This window comes from Bufo gargarizans, chromosome 2, assembly GCF_014858855.1.
Source record: "Bufo gargarizans isolate SCDJY-AF-19 chromosome 2, ASM1485885v1, whole genome shotgun sequence".
In the NCBI taxonomy this organism is placed as follows: domain Eukaryota; kingdom Metazoa; phylum Chordata; class Amphibia; order Anura; family Bufonidae; genus Bufo; species Bufo gargarizans.
In genome coordinates, this window is record NC_058081.1 from 581812853 (window position 1) to 581826383 (window position 13531).

Genomic DNA, 13531 nt, shown 5'->3' on the forward strand with positions numbered 1-13531 from the left:
TTGCTTGTGATACGTAACGTACAGCAGAGTGCCTTTAAAATGGAACTGAAATGTATACATGACAAGCAAGATATACCAAAAGGCAGCCCCATTGTCAACTTGAAACCAGTAATTGATGATCGTGGCATGCTGAGAGTTGGTGGTCGCCTAAACAAGGCTAAGCTCGAGATTGCAGAAATGAATCCCCTTATTATTCCTGCCAAACACCACGTTACTACACTGTTGATACGGCATTATCATGAAAGAGTCCAGCATCAAGGCCGACATATTACTGAGGGCGCTTTAAGAGCCGCAGGTCTTTGGATAGTGGGAGCAAAAAGACAGGTTGCTCATATTATTCACCATTGCATTAACTGTCGCAAGGCAAGAGGAAAATTACAACATCAACAAATGTCTGATTTGCCAGTTGATAGGACAAGCACCGAACCACCGTTCACTTATGTTGGTCTGGACGTCTTTGGGCCATGGACAGTCACTGCACGTAAGACCAGAGGTGGTCATGCAGAAAGCAAACGATGGGCAGTGTTGTTTACATGCTTAAGTGTATGTGCTATACACATTGAAGCAATAGAATCCATGGACGCTTCTAGCTTCATCAATGCTTTAAGACGATTCCTCGCCATCAGAGGACCAGTAAAGCAAATAAGATCTGACTGTGGAACCAACTTCATAGGAGCCTGTCGAGAGTTGCAAATTGACTCTAAACCAGTTCAAGACTACTTAGCCAATAATGGTTGTACATGGATCTTTAACCCCCCACATGCCTCTCATATGGGCGGTTCATGGGAAAGAATGATAGGCATCACCCGCAAAATATTGGACTGTATGCTTATGAACTCAAACTTCTCAAGGCTCACCCATGAGACTTTGACTACTTTCCTGGCTGAGGTATCTGCTATTGTCAACTCAAGACCTCTTGTACCTGTATCTATGGATCCAGAATCCCCTGCCATTCTTACTCCAGCAACTCTTCTCACTCAGAAGTTTGGATCTGTTCCTAATCCACCTGAAGAGTCTTCTTCTAGTAACATATATCTGAAACAGTGGAAGCACGTTCAACATCTGGCCGACTGTTTCTGGAGCAGGTGGAAAAAGGAGTATTTAACGCTTCTGCAAGCACGTAGAAAGTGGCAACAGGTCAAGCCAAACTTACAGATAGGAGGTCTCGTACTCATGAAAGACCAGAACGTGGAAAGAAACTCCTGGCCCATGGGACTCATCTCAAAAGTCTTCACCAGTGAAGATGGCAAAGTTCGCAAGGTGGAAGTGACCATCGCAAAACAAGGCCATCCCAAAACCTTTATCAGGCCTGCATCTGAGATTGTTCTACTCTTACCCGTGGAGGAATGATTCTTTACTTGAGGAACTTTATTCCTGGCAACCAGAATACTCAAGGCGTTGGACTGTTCCAGTTCACCAGTTCCAGTATGTTCTTTTTGTTTGATTTTTGTCTTTCAGGTTCCAACATTTCATGGACATTTCTGTAGTTGTATATATAGTGAAATCCAAGGATTTCAGACGGGGAGTGTGCTGTTCCAGCCTTTATTCTTGTATTCTATAAGTTGTGTTTGCATTGCATTATCATTTACCATGTTGTGTAACGCTGCCACCCTGTGGTTATTCTTATAATTCATTTATGTGTGTTATGTAAATTCCCATTACAATGCTCTCCTCCCTCTTTTGTGACATCACATCCTCTGAAAGGTCCTTCATACTTCCTCTTTGTCGCAGACCTTCATGATGGTGAGAGCTATTCTTTTTGACCTCTAATATCCTCTAGCATACCTGATTCTCTGCATTTGTTTCCAAGCAAAGCAATCAATAAATGATCAAAGCTTCACCATTGTATTCTCCTCACTGGATCATCACATGCAACTGGTGCCTATATCTGGAGATATTAGTGAGTTCAGCTATCTACCATTGCTTGTACAGGGGCTATCACTCACAACCAATCAGGGGATAATCTCTAACGTACATCTGTGGCAGAATAGCAACCAAAAATCATATGTACCCTAAACTAGTACCAACAATACTGCCAGCCTATCCTGTAGTTTCTAAAATGGGGCCACTTTTTTGGCGTTTCTACTCTAGGGGTGCATCAGGGGGGCTTCAAATGGGACATGGTGTCAAAAAAAACAGTCCAGCAAAATCTGCCTTCCAAAAGCCGTATGGCATTCCTTTCCTTCTGCGGCCTGCCGTTTGCCCGTACTGAAGTTTACGACCACATATGGGGTGTTTCTGTAAACTACAGAATCAGGGCCATAAATATTGAGTTTGGTTTGGCTGTTAACCCTTGCTTTGTAACTGGAAAAAATTATTAAAATGGAAAATCTGCCAAAAAAGTGAAATTTTGAAATTGTATATCTATTTTCCATTAATTCTTGTGGAACACCTAAAGGGTTAACGACATTTGTAAAAATCAATTTTGAATACCTTGAGGGGTGTAGTTTCTTAGATGGGGTCACTTTTATGGAGTTTCTACTCTAGGGGTGCATCAGGGGGCTTCAAATGGGACATGGTGTCAAAAAACAAACAAAAAAAAAACAGTCCAGCAAAATCTGCCTTCCAAAAACCGTATGGCATTCCTTTCCTTCTGCGCTAACAAAGTTTGTAAAATCTGTTTTGAATACCTTAAGGGGTGTAGTTTATAGAATGGGGTCATTTTTGGGTGGTTTCTATTATGTAAGCCTCGCAAAGTGACTTCAGACCTGAACTGGTCCCTAAAAACAGTTTTTTGTATTTTTTTAAAAAAATTCAAGATTTGCTTCTAAACTTCTAAGCCTTGTAACATCCCCAAAAAATAAAATATCATTCCCAAAATGAATGATGAAGTAGACATATGGGGAATGAAGTAGACATATGGGGAATGTAAAGTAATAACTATTTTTGGAGGTATTACTATGTATTATAGAAGTAGAGAAATTGAAACTTGGAAATTTGCAATTTTCTACAAATTTTGGGTAAATTTGGTATTTTTTTTATAAATAAAAATAATAATTTTTTTTACTTCATTTTACCAGTGTCATGAAGTACAAAATGTGACAAAAAAAATAATCTCAGAATGGCCTGGATAAGTCAAAGCGTTTTAAAGTTATCAGCACTTAAAGTGACACCGGTCAGATTTGCAAAAAATGGCCTGGTCCTTAAGGTGAAATAGGGCTGAGTCCTTAAGGGGTTAAGACAGGCCTCTAATTTCTAAGTCCCAGAAAACCCCTGTACTGTTTTTCTTGTTATTAGGGCTGTGTCCTGTATTGAAATGAATGGGGTTTGCATGCTTAGCTTGTTTTGGGGCATATGGGTTATCATGTGGACTTTAAATATCCTTTTATTATAAATTGATTAACCAGGAAAATACTATATACAGTGTAAATACATATTTAAAAGGGCATTAATTCTATATAGTTTTAGGGCTGGATATAACATCATATGCTGTTATACCAACCACGCACATAGGGGGACACTAATCAATTCATATAGGTCAGGTCAGTTTTGTGGCTTCAAAAAAATGGCAAGTCATGGCGATTGTGGTGTTTTGTGTGACATGTGGTCAATTTTTGCGACATTTGATGATCCTCGCCAGTGCTCTGCATTTAAGGGCTAAAAGTTAGATCACACCTGGATTATAGCATATTTACTATGTGCAATACGCAAAAAACGCACAACCTATGTCATACAGCCCCCTGTACGTCATACAGCCTACTTTAACCACATTACACTCACTCCAAAATATATTATCCAGGTGCACCATTTCATAAATTTGGCGCAGACACATAAAGCAAAGAGACTTAAAACTGACACAAAAACAATTGACCCCCAAATGGTCCATGTGTGTGTGTGTGTATATATATATATATATATATATATATATATATATACACTGCCTGTCCCAAAATAAAGTCGCCACCTGGATTTAACTAAGTAAATAGTTCTGAGCCTCCTATTGGATAATTACTGCATGGGCGATTATATTTCAGCTGGCAACAAGTTATTTAACCCCGACTGGTGCAATGAGTTACTTCTCATTTCTTAAACAACCATGTCGAAAGACACATCTCGTGGTCGTGGAAAAGATGTTAGTCTGTTTGAGAAGGGTCAAATCATTGGCATGCATCAAGCAGAGAAAACATCTAAGAAGATTGCAGAAACGAGTAAAATTGGGTTAAGAACTGTCCAACGCATTATTATAAACTGGAAGGATAGTGGGGGCCCATCGTATTCGAGGAAGAAATGTGGCGGGAAAAAAATCCTGAATGATCGTGATCGGTGATCACTTAAACCTTTGGTGAAATCAAATCAAAGGGAAACATCATGTAGAACTCAAGGCTATGTCTAATAGTGAAAGTAAGAGCATTTCCACACGCACAATGCGAAGGGACCTCAAGGGATTGGGACTGAACAGCTGTGTAGCCGTAAGAAAACCACTAATCAGTGAGGAAACCAGAAAAAAAGGCTTCAATTTGCTAGGGAGCATAAAGATTGGACTCTGGAGCAATGGAAGAAGGTCATGTGGTCTAATGAGTCCAGATTTACCCTGTTTCAGAGTGATGGGCGCATCAGGGTAAGAAGAGAGGCAGGTGAAGTGATGCACCCATCATGCCTAGTGCCTACTGTACCAGCCTGTGGGGGCAGTGCTATGATCTGGGGTTGCTGCAGTTGGTCAGGTCTAGGTTCAGCAACAGTATGTGCTCCAAGAATGAGGTCAGCTGACTACCTGAACATACTGAAGGACCAGGTTATTCCATCAATGGATTTGCTCTTCCCTGATGGCACGGGCATATTCCAAGATGACAATGCCAGGATTCATCAGTCTCAAATTGTGAAAGAGTGGTTCAGGGAGCATGAGACATCATTTTCACACATGGATTGGCCACCACAGAGTCCAGACCTTAACCCCATTGAGAATCGTTGGGATGTGCTGGAGAAGGCTTTGCGCAGCGGTCAGACTCTACCATCATCAATGCAAGATCTTGGTGAAAAATTAATGCAACACTGGATGGAAATAAATCTTGTGACATTGTAGAAGCTTATCGAAACAATGCCACAGCGAATGAGTGCCGGAATCAAAGCTAAAGGCTTTTTTTTGGACAGGCAGTGTATATATACACACACTAATAGCATGACCATGCCACTAGGGGGCATTGCAGTAGCATGCACTAATAAACACATATTGTACATTGTGAGTATGTAACTCTCTGATCATTTCTGTTTGCAGGAGATGTTCAGGTAAGGCTGCATCTTTGCTATTAAAAATTAGATTATAACAAATATGAACACTAGGGATTAGCGAATCGACTTCGGATGTTTCATTTCACATAAAACTTCGTTCCAATACTGTACGGAGCAGGAGCTCTGTACAGTATTAGAATGTATTGTCTCAGATGAGCCGAAGTTGCTTCGCGGAGTCTCTTCGCGTAATAACTTCATAAATTAATTTGTACATTAATTTGTACTGTAAAAAACTATTTCCAGAACACCTAGTGTTTTTCCATTTAGTATGTACAGGTGACTTGCATTATTCCTTCCCATGTGTATAACCTTAAATTTGTCAGTGGTAAACCTCATCTGCCACTTCTCTGCCCAGGCCACCAATCTATCCAGATCCATCTGTAGCAGTATACTGTCCTCTTCTGTGTCAATTGCTTTACACAGTTTAGTTTAATCTGCAAAAAAAAGAACTGCAAGCCTTCTACAAGATCATTAATAAATATATTGAGAAGAATATGGCCCAATACTGACCCCCTAAGGTACTCCACTAGGGACAGTAACCCAATCTGAGTGTGTACCATTAATAACCACCCTCTGTTTTCTATCACTGAGCCAGTTACTTACCTACATACAGACATTTTCTCCTAGTCCAACCATTCTCATTTTATATACTAACCTTTTATACAATACAGTGCCAAATGGTTTGAAGTCCAGATATTAATCCATCCATTGATTCGCAGTAGTCAAGTCTAGAACTTACCTCCTCATAGAAACTGATAAAACTAGTTTGACATGACCGATCCCTCATAAAGCCATGCTGATATGGCGTTATTTGCTTATTTTCCTTGAGGTCCTCCAAGATAGCATCTCTTAAAAAAACTTCAAACAGTTTACCCACGACAAATGTTAAACTTACCAGCTTATAGTTTCCGGGCTTTGTTTTTTGGACCCTTTTTGAATATTGGCACTAAATTTGCTATCTGCCAAAACTGTGGAACACTCCCTGTCAGTATAGAGTCCTTAAATATCAGGAATAAGGATCTGGCGATTTGTCTATTTTAATCTTTATAAGACGCCGCTGTACTTCTTCCTGGGTCAGACAGGGCACTTTTAATGGGGAATTAACTTTTACATTCTGCATTTCATCTGACAGTTTTATTTTCTTCAGTGAATATAGTAACATAGTAACATATTACATAAGGCCGAAAAAAAAAGACAATTTGTCCATCCAGTTCGGCCTGTTATCCTGCAAGTTGATCCAGAGGAAGGCCAAAAAAAACTGTGAGGTATAAGCCAATTTTCCCCACTTTAGGGGGAATAAAAAATTCATAGGCCTCTTTTACACGGGCATCACGTGGGAGGGCCAGATAGGATGCGGGCGCATCGTGGGAAAATCGTGCGATTTTGCCTGTGAGTGGGGTGAGTTTTGTATGCCGTTGCATTGCGTTCGTCCGCGCAAGTGCAATGCATTTTGGACGTGCGTGAGAAAAAACTGAATGTGGTACCCAGACCCGAACCCGAACTTCTTCACTGAAGTTTGGGTTAGGCATTCTGTAGATTTTAATATTTTCCCTTTTAACATGGTTATAAGGGTAAATAATAGCATTCTTAATATAAAATGCTTAGTAAAATGTAGATTGAGGTGTTAAAAAATAAAAGTAAGTTTACTTACCTGTTCCAATTGATCGCGCAGCCGGCATCCTCTTCTTGCTTCTTCTATCAGGACCTGCAAAAGCACCTTTGGTGACGTAATCAGCGCAAGTCCTGCTGAATGAAGATAGAAGAACCTTCTATGATGTCCCCGAAGGTCCTTTTCCAGCCAGGTCCTGAAGAAAGAAGATGAGCCCGGCTGCGCGATCAAGTGGATGAGGGGAGTTAAAAATTATTTTATTTTTTTAACCCCACAATGGACCTTTTTACTTAGCATTCTGAATAAAAGAATGCTATTATTTTCCATTATAAACCCTCAAATGAACACCGTCATAAAAATTAAATCTGCTAAAAAAACATTTTTTTTGTCACCTTACATCACTAAAAGTGCAACACCAAGCAATCAAAAAGGTGTATGCCCCACAAAATAGTACCAATCTAACTGTCACCTCATCACGCAAAAATGATTAAAAAAAATATGGCTCTCAGACTACGGAGACACTAAAATTATTATTTTTTGTTTCAAAAATGATATTATTGTGTAAAACTTAAATAAATAAAAAAAAACATTAGGTATCGCTGCGTCTATAAGAATCTGCTGTATAAAAATATCACATGACCTAACCCCTCAGGGGAACACCATAAAAATTAAAAAGTGTCAAAAAAGCCATTTTTTGTCACCTTACATCACAAAAAGTGAAATACCAAGTAATCAAAAAGTCATACACACCCCACAATAGTACCAAACAGTCATCTCATACCGAAAAAAATAAGCCCCTACAAAAGACAGTTGCCCAAAAAATAAAAAAAACTACGGTTTTCAGAATGTGGAGACACTAAAAAATCTTTTTTCAAAAATGCTTTATTATGTAAAACTGAAACAAACAACCAATAAAAGTAGTCATATTTGGTATTGTCGCATCCGTATCAACCTTCTCTATAAAAATACCACATAAGCTAACCTGTCAGATGAACATTGTAAAAAACAAAAAATACAAACCTGTAGTTTCCAAAATGTGGTCACTTTTTTGTGAGTTTCTACTCTAGGGGTGCATCAGGGGGGCTTCAAATGGGATATGGTGTCAAAAAAACTGATTAAAATGGAAAATCTGCCAAAAAAGTGAAATTCTGAAATTTCATCTCCATTTTTCATTAATTCTTGTGGAACACCTAAAGGGTTAACAAAGTTTGTAAACTCAGTGTTGAATACTTTGAGGGGTTTAGTTTCTAAAATGGGGTCATTTTTGGGTGGTTTCTATTATGTAAGCCTCACAAAGTGACTTCAGACCTGAACTGGTCCTTAAAAAGTGGATTTTGCTTCTAAACTTCTAAGCCTTCTAACGTCCCCAAAAAATAAAATGGCATTCACAAAATGATCCAAACATGAAGTAGACATATGGGGAATGTAAAGTATTAACTATTTTTGGAGGTATTACTATCTATTACAAAAGTAGAGAAATTGACATTTGGAAATTTGACAAGTGTTTAAAATTTTTTGGTAAATTTGGTATTTTTTTTATAAATAAAATTACATTTTTTACTCAAAATTACCACTGTCATGAAGTACAATATGTAACGAGAAAACAATCTCAGAATGGCATTGATAAGTAAAAGCGTTTTAAAGTTATCACCACATAAAGTGACACTGGACAGATTTTCAAAAAATGGCCTGGTCCTTAAGGTGAAATATGGCAGGGTCCTTAAGTGGTTAAATTGTCAGATTATTTCACATTTCTGTATTTACCATCCTGAAAGCTTAATTTTAAAAAATGTATACCAACATTGGCAGATCTGATTAATAGCCCTTTTTTGATAATTAAGGAGCAAATAGATTTAAAAGGTGGTTTCACCCAAGGCATTTTTTTTAAATATATCAATATAGGGGCTCATTTATTAGGTATACGCCAATTTTTTGCGTATATCTGTTACAGATTTGGTCACAAAGGGTATTTGCAGCCAAATCTGCGCCTTTGACGCTCACACCAAGTGTAAAATGGGGCATGGCGGAGAAGGGGGTGGGCTGGCCGGCCAGTCTCATTTTCATTTTCTACGCAACGGAGCAGCGTAGATTTAGGCCAGTGGTGGATGTGCTTACGTTATATAGAGGCGCCATCTAAAATGCCGGTCTTAACAAATGACCCCAATGGTTTTTGATGCATTTTTTTGAACCAAGGCTAGAAATGGATAAAGCAGGAAGCATAAGTAAAAACACCCTTACATTGGGGCATTGTAGTCAGTGGATATGGTTAGTGCAGGGAAGTCACATGGCCAGGTGTCAATAGGAAGTAATTACAGAGAACAGAGGGTGAGAGAAGCTTCCAGTGGGAGGAGAGACCCATGGAGACCCTTATTAAGAAAAGATCCTGGTAAGAATGGAGTGGCAGTGGGATAGAGGAGAACATGTGTTAAGCAGATCTACAATGTGGGACATTGTATGAAAGTTGTCAGAAAAAAGTTTGCTAGCAGATCTGTCTGTAGAAGGGCAGAAGAATGATGAGTTCCTCTTTAAAGAAAGAAATACAGATCACAATAATTGATAACATATTGCTCTATCACCTAACTGGGGCACAACATCGTTTGATGGTTACAGCCTCTTTGATAGGGCACACTATCTGTAGTTGTTACAGTTCACTCTGGGTGGTGCTACATACATGTTCATTGCTAGAAAATAACTTGAACAGTCTTAGGGATTCAATGATTATAACTCTCCCAGGAGTCTTTCACACACAAACACTGGCCACCAGCCAGTACTACTCAACATAATTTGACTTCAACCTGAAATATAATATACAACAATCAACAAATTCTTTTATTTAGGAGAGGAGTCACTCCACAGAACCATTTGGCTCTATTCCTAAGAGCATTTCTCTAACTGATCCCTCCCACCACACCCTTCTTTCCACTGATGTCCCAGGACCAGACTATGGAGATACAGACCATAATGCAGGTCTCTCAAGATCCAGCCTCATGATACAGATCATCAGTCCCTCCCAGTCACAGTTGTAGCCTCCCCCATAACTAACACCTGCCTTGGCTCCCTCTTTGGGCTGATGTCTCTACCAGCCCATCTCTCAAAAGCAGCAATGATTCCACGTTCAGCCCCCATATGCTTCACAGTGACTTTTCACAGAGCCCCACAAGGCCCCTTTGGATCTCCCCAAAGCACACACGGTGATCCAGCACACTGCATGTATGTAATCCAAGGCCACTAACACTGTCATGATGGACAAGTGGTCAGGCTTCCAGTCCACTGATACACAGGCTCACCAAATCTCATCTGATGTATAGGCCCCAGGTCTAACAATTCACACAGGGCAATCGCAGGTAAATTTGACATCATACACAGATAATCCGTACACAGTCTCTTTGGGGCTGAGTTGAAGCCTACTGCAACCATGTCATCACTAACATGTCTTTCTGCAGCTGCAGCATTATTTGCAGACTCCTCTGAGGTGCTCCTTTGTCATGTCCTTTCTTTGGGAACTTTATTATTTTCCTTCCTCAGTACAGAAGATGTTTGCATGCCATATGGCGTTAGCCACACATTGACCCATTTCCTGCCTGCTCCTTTTATAATCTCACAGTCTCTGAACCAATAAAGGCATGTATTGACAACAGTTAATATGACAGTGTAAACTCATATATATTAACATACATGTAAACAATAACATATTATACACAAGGAAGTAGCAAAATAACATAAATGAACATGTTCTAAAAGGATATACTGTATATGCACAGTATTTATTGCAAGGGGCAGCATATGAGGTTTACCTCCCTCATATGTGAGAAGTACCATGTGAGAAGAAATTATTTAAACTTCAGCCAACCTCAAATTATTTAATATAGAAAGAAGAAAGGAATAGAGACTCACCCAACTGAAGGTATGGATAGGTGCTCTAGTCACGTATTGACCCACCCAGTCAAAAAAGGGAACACAAATTGAATATAGAATGTAATGACTGGCACTCAACCTTTGATACCATGCATTAGTGTTCTGAGGATATAGAAAATTCAATTTATTTGCAAAGTAAAATGTAAATGATTGTAAATAAATACTAGTAATGCATGTATAATGTTTCATACAATAATGCCATGTATAAAATCGCATATAAAAAAATCGCATTGGTAAGATCGTATAGATAAAATCGCACACCAACATAAATTGTAGTCCCAATTTCTAAGGCCTATGGATGGGAATTAGATGGACCTCTCACTCGATAGTTTCCTAAGTAGAGCAGACAAAATCCACAGTTCATATAGCTACGGTAGACAGTATTGATTCGAATAAGCAGTTATTCGAGTCAGTATAGGATACTTTGAGAGAATTCCTGGAGTTGATATAATAGATGCTGAGGTGCTAGAAAGTAATTTTTTTCGGATAATAAAAATTGATAGTTGCTGATTGTCAGTCTGTGCTCCGCTACTACGTGGCGTCCCACGGAGCGGTCAGTATCTGACCTGTTTTAACTCCCTCCTGTAGATGACTCCGGCCGTGATGTTTCGCAGTCCAGATACAATACCCCGCGTGGTCCTGGAGGTGTCAGCTCGGCGTCCCACGTGATCAGGTAAATTGGTTTCCGGCTGTACGGTCGAGTCTCTGATATCAGAGGTGGTGTAAAAGTTCGTAGAAAAGAAGCGCTTCTATTTGTTAGATGTTGTATCCATAAAAGTCGAGAGTAGGTCCTGCGATATGGGAATCAAAACCATACGCCTTTTCGAAGTGTATGCTTACTCCTTTATCAGTGGACCACAGTGGATCTTTAATACAGAATGCTAAGTCTAATGTCAATTGAGGGTTAAAAGCAACAAAAAAAAATAACTCCCCTTATCCACTTGATGGCGCAGCTGACATCGTTTTCTTTCTTCTTCTTTCAGGACCTGCAAAAGGACCTTTGATGACGTAGATCCTTCTATCTTCATTCAGCAGGACCTGCACTGACGTCACCACGTGTACCACGTGGTGAGCGCGATTACGTCTTCAAAGGTCCTTTTTGCAGGTCCTTAAAGAAGAAGAAAGAAGACGATGCCGGCTGCGCCATCAAGTGGAGTTCATTTTTTTTGTTTTTAACCCTCAATTGACATTATACTTAGCGTTCTGTATTAAAGAATGCTATTATTTCCCATTATAACCATGTTATAATGGAAAATAATAAAATCTATAGAACACCGATCCCAGACCCAAACTTCAGTGAAGAAGTCTGGGTTCGGGTCTGGGTATCACATTCAGTTTTTTCTCACACGCGTGCAAAACGCATTTCACTCGCACAAAAAAAACTGAATATCGGAACGCAATCGCAGACAAAACTGACTGCAATTGCGTGCCTACTCGCGAGGGTTTCCAGCAATGCACCCTGGACGCATTTGAACCTCACCCACGACGCCCGTGTGAAGGGGGCCTTCGCCAAAGACTAGTCAATTAAAACCTAATGGCAAACAGATTTATGCTGCAGGACATCACCATCTAAAAATATAGTAGTGTTACCTTGACTCCATCCTTACAACATCTGGCTCCCTCCTTTAGAACCCATTTAACCAAACCATGTTATCTCATTAACAAAACATAATAAAAGATAATCCTGCATTTACGGTAATTTGCCTTTGTGTTAGCTGAGCAATAATCTTGTGTTTGAAAAATGAGCTACGACACACCAGTAGGCCCAGGCAATATTGATTTATGAACTGAAGACAAAGATTGAATTTGTTGTTTACAGCAGTAATAATTAAATTTAATTTCATACATTTTATAATCTTTAAAAACTTTATCAAGATTTATGTAGATCGTAAATGAGCTTTATCCAGTCACTGACATATTGAATTGAAGAATACATTATATAAACGTACCTTCTGTTGCCAACTACAGTTTTGAAATTCAGTTAAGGCTAATTTCACACCAGCGTTTTTGCTGGATCCATCAGAGTTCAGCAAAAACGCTTCCATCATAATAATACAACCGTCTGCATCCGTTCTGAACGGATCCGGTTGTATTATCTCTAAAATAGCTAATATGGATCCATCTCTAAAACCATTGTAGCAATGAATGGGGGACGGATCCGTTTTCTTTTGTGTCCGAGAAACGGATCTGCCACCATTGACTTACATTGTGTGTCATGTCTTGCTCCCCACCACATCATGGACAGAAAAATGCTGCTTGCAGCGTTATTCTGTCCGCGGTGGAGGTGCAACCAAATGGAACGGAATGCATTTTGGAGCACTCCGTTTCGTTCAGTTCGGTTTCGTCCCCATTGACAATGAATGGGGACAAAACGGAAGCGTTTTCCCCCGCTATTCAGATCCTATGACGGATCTCAATATCGGAAAGGGAAAGCGCAGATGTGAAAGTAGCCTAAGATCTGGAACTGGCCACAGAGACTAGAGTTGCGAAGGGCTGTGAAGCTGAATGTTCCTCATTATTGTGGCCGACTGATATGCTCCTAGTAAAAATGGACCCTAAACTAGGAAATAAATGAAAGAGAGGCACTTTCTAAAGGCTTCTTTACATGGGGTTACTATCTGGCTGACTATTGGGGATGAGTCTTTGTACAAAGGCTTGTTCCTGATAACCGGCCTATATAGATGTACTGCAAGTCACCCGATGATGGAGCAAATGCTCATTTATCAGCTGAAATCATTGATGATAAGGGCACCAAAATCATCATTTCTGGGCAGGGATCTG

General features: G+C 39.7%; 1 protein-coding gene across 1 annotated transcript in view; it reads left to right on the plus strand.

Annotated features, from left to right (window-relative positions):
- The first annotated feature begins 11370 nt into the window (after window positions 1-11370).
- C2H1orf159 (chromosome 2 C1orf159 homolog) overlaps window positions 11371-13531 on the plus strand; it is a 100310-nt gene continuing 98149 nt past the window's right edge. The window contains exon 1 of the mRNA XM_044281799.1: window positions 11371-11423. The gene's annotated coding sequence lies outside the window, so the exon portion shown is untranslated. The remainder of the gene's footprint in view (window positions 11424-13531) is intronic.